Source organism: Myotis davidii, unplaced genomic scaffold (genome assembly GCF_000327345.1).
Source record: "Myotis davidii unplaced genomic scaffold, ASM32734v1 scaffold535, whole genome shotgun sequence".
NCBI classification, from domain to species: Eukaryota; Metazoa; Chordata; class Mammalia; order Chiroptera; family Vespertilionidae; genus Myotis; species Myotis davidii.
In genome coordinates, this window is record NW_006286980.1 from 2,182,232 (window position 1) to 2,186,299 (window position 4,068).

Consider the following 4,068-nt stretch of genomic DNA (forward strand, 5'->3'; position numbering starts at 1 on the left):
GACGCTTTTCCTTCTCTAGCATTCCCTTGTCCCATTTTGTTCACTTTTAAACGGGATTGTCAGTCACTGCAGGATCGCTGTACTGGCTAAGTCATTGGTTCCCAGTGGACTTCTTAGTTATACAAACCAAATTTAAATCTGAGGTGCACAGATATTTACTGCAGAATTAATTCTGCACCATCTGTCATATCTGTCATCTTCTGGCCTCATACCTCCTGCTATGTCTCAATTCCAAAATTCTGGAACTTTCCCATTGGCAAATGTGAACAGAAGAGTCATACTTTAAGAAATATCTTGAATTGCAGAACTCAAGGGTTTAAGGAAGGGAAGAGTATAGTGTTCGATTTCAATGGGAAAACACTGGCTTTCTGTCTGCATGCACTTTGCATAGGGTTATCAGTGCTGTTGATGTACTAGCAGTGACCCTGCCACATCCAGTTGCTTATAACGCCTCATTAAGATCAGTAGCGTTGCACAGTTGTGATTGCCTGTGATCCAGAGTTTCGTCTGTTTCATAGAAGGTTAAAACCGACTGGCTTAAAGAGAAGCCAAAGGTACAGCTTTAGTGTATCCATGATACTCATTTAGTGAGTGTCATTGCATCTGATATTCTTATAATAAATCTAGCTGTGTATTGGATTTTGTTTTTTCAAAAATCACCCAGCAAAATTGCATTAGCTATTTGAGGATGAGAAGTGTCATGATCCTCTTTGCTGCTCGGTCCCTGGGATAACAGTTGGTGAACACCACGAAGTGACAGGACAGCCATCAGTGGCTCTGTAACCTTCACTCTGGGAGCTTACCATCCACTCAGGAAGACAAACGATAAAATGGGGAGCAACTAAAGAACATGTTCAGACGCTAACACGGGTGGGCAAACTTTTTGACTCGAGGGCCACAATGGGTTCTTAAACTGGACCGGAGGGCCGGAACAAAAGCATGGATGGAGTGTTTGTGTGAACTAATATAAATTCAAAGTAAACATCATTACATAAAAGGGTACGGTCTTTTTTTTTTTTTTAGTTTTATTCATTTCAAATGGGCCGGATCCAGCCCGTGGGCCATAGTTTGCCCACAGCTGCTAACATATTAAGGAGTACAAGTTAATATTGCAGTAGTTTACTTTACTTGACAATATTTATGTCACAGGAGATTTAATGTAAATTATATTTTTATAATTCCGCATTTTTAGTGCATTTTTATTGTTGACTTGCATCCTACTATAAGTTGTTTCTCTGCGTTCTTCATATGGTAGTAGACAGAACATAATATTATTTTATTCAATATATCTTTTTCTGCCCTCTCTCCCTTTTTAATTAGGGGGAAAAGTCATCACTTTGAGGATATACATTTATAGTCATTATTTTATAGCCTTGATCTTGAGATGCTCAGAGACTATTGGTGTGAAACATATTGTTTCTGCTTGATGGGGAATAAAAACATGTAAATCATTACATTGGAAGTGTGACCTCACATTGTTATACTTTATCAAAGTTTGAGTAAATTTAACTAATATATACAGGTCGTGGGCAAAAGTAGGTTTACAGTTGTTTATATGGAAAAAGACATGCAGGTTATGATTATTACAAGGGCTATATTAACTCAAAAGAATGTTTCAATGGCACTTATGAGACTGTACCTCAGTGCACTGTGCCACTGTTACTGGAGACTGAGTCATGGATTAGAGGGGACAGGGTAGTGACAACAGCATGCACCTTAAAGCCAGAAAAATATGGGCTCAAACTTTGGTTCCCTCACTTATTTTGTTGTATGGTCTTGGATAGTTTGGGTGAGTTTTTGAACCTACCTGAGACTCTGCTCCCTTATCTAAAAGGCAGAAAATAGTTGGTGTGGTATCAGTGAGATGAAATGTAAAATGCTTTTAGCACAGAGCATAGGTCCTCAGTCATTTACAGTTTTCACTGTGACAACCCACATGGAATGACCATGGAATGACCATCAGATTAGAGAGAGGTGGGGGAGAAGGGAGAACTATAAAGAGAGGAGAGAAGAGAAAGCCAGAGACAGACCCCTCATGTAGGAAAAAGAAGAAAGACAAGTAAAAAAGTAGAAAAGAAGACAACACGAAGGGCAGGAGAACCAGAAAGTGGAGTGTGTCGACAGCCAAGAGATGAGCATTTCAGTGTCACAGTTCAACAGCATCATTTGCTACAAAGAGGCCATGAAGACGAGACAGGTCGAAGTCTTTGGAAATTGTAATGAGAGATCCAGCAGGTGCCTACCACCGTGAGAGAAGATGGCTGTGAAAATGTGGACCCATCTTTAGCCTTGACATCAAGACCAGTGTTCTGCCAGGCACTTGTACTTGAATTGTTAGGTATCCACGTACATACCTGTGTTTCCGTCCATCCTCTTCGGTCAGCACTCTCACCAGGACCATGACAGGTGGCAGAAGAGCTCACAAGCTCATTCCAACACGAACTGTCTCATTCTCATCCAAGCAGCGCATATCCAAGAGAGCAGGCACCGTTCCTGAATGTTAATGGTCAGGGGAAGGAAGGGTGGTATTAAGCTCAGAACTGGTAGAAACAAATAGCCATTCTCATGGAAGATTGTTCACTTACTGAAATAGCCGATTTGAAAACTTCTAAAAATCTATAGCTGATGAACCCAATTCAGAAAATCTGTTACTCCCAGCTCTCTCTGTGGAGATTGTGTCTTTTTGATCCTGATTCTCCTATAAAGAAAGAGAAGATTTTAGAACACATACGTTGAAACACCTCTACAGCTCAGTTTAAAGACTTTTTTTCCCCATGTCCTACCACTTTTATATTTTCTCCTTACAAACAGGTTCATTTACCAAGTTGATTTAAGTGCTTGTTTGTTAAAAGGTCTTTGGAAGAAGCTATAAATTTTTTGTAATTGATTCAGCTTTCATAATCAAGGATTTATGCAAAAGAAAATGAGGAAGTTCCTTATATTCGTTCTCAAAACAAGTCATCTGAATTCTACTACACTAAGTAACTTGGATTTTACCCTTAGGCCCTTAGGAAATGCTTTCTGGCTTTTGGTAAAATGAGAAAAAAAGAATATAAAAATTTGGGAGATGTTTCTCCCGTCTGTATATTTATTCACCTCCAATGTCTATACTTTATTGCTATGTCAATAAGGAAGATGTATACCAATATGCACTAAAACATACATAGTAAATAAATTAATATATTGCTTCTAGATGTTAGAACCTAAGGAAGTATGTTTGTGCCTCTAAATCCAACCAGTGATAGAGTCAAGATTTGTAAATATTAATAGAAACTCCAAACTTCCGTACCCCCGCCTTCAAACTCCATGCCATGCTGTTCAAATATCCTCTTTCTGAGTATCTGAATTAACAAAGAGCATCTTCTGGAACATTATTATAGGAGATGTGAGTAGATCAAGGTATTTTGAAGAATAGATTTTTGTCTTGGAAGCAAACCATCATTTTTGATAAGAGAATTGATATTTTGAGCTAGTATTTATTGGGAACAGAAAATGAGAAGGGGGTGGAAACCAAGATGGCGGCATAGGTAAACACTGGAGTTTGCTGCCTCAAACAACCACTTCAAAAATACAACTAAAAGGCAGAACGGACATCATCCAGAACCACAGGAAGGCTGGCTGAGTGGAAATTCCCCAACTAGAAGGAAAGAGAAAAGCATACTGAGACTCAGAGGAAGCGCAGTGCAGAAGTAAAATACTAAGGTGCAGAGATGCATGCGGAGAGGGCTGGCAGCTGAGGGCACGGTTGTCATTTTCAATCAGGAGGGAGTCTCAGGCTCTGAGCCCCAGTTCTGGTCGAGTCTCTGGGGACCCAGACTCATACAGGAGAAGTGGGACTGTCTGGCATTGGTTGGATCTCAAGGGCAGTTTTCTCTCGGAGGGGCATGCAGCGATTGCCCAGACACTGAGAAGCAGAGCATCTGAGAGCAGCCATAACTGCTAGCCCCGCCCTGTTGATCCCATGGGACCCGCCCTGCCCAAGCCCTGCAGGGAGGCTTTTGCTGGATAGCCTCAGGCAAAGGCTAGATTAGCACCTCCCTAGAGATCCAGGAGCCAGGAAACCCAGAG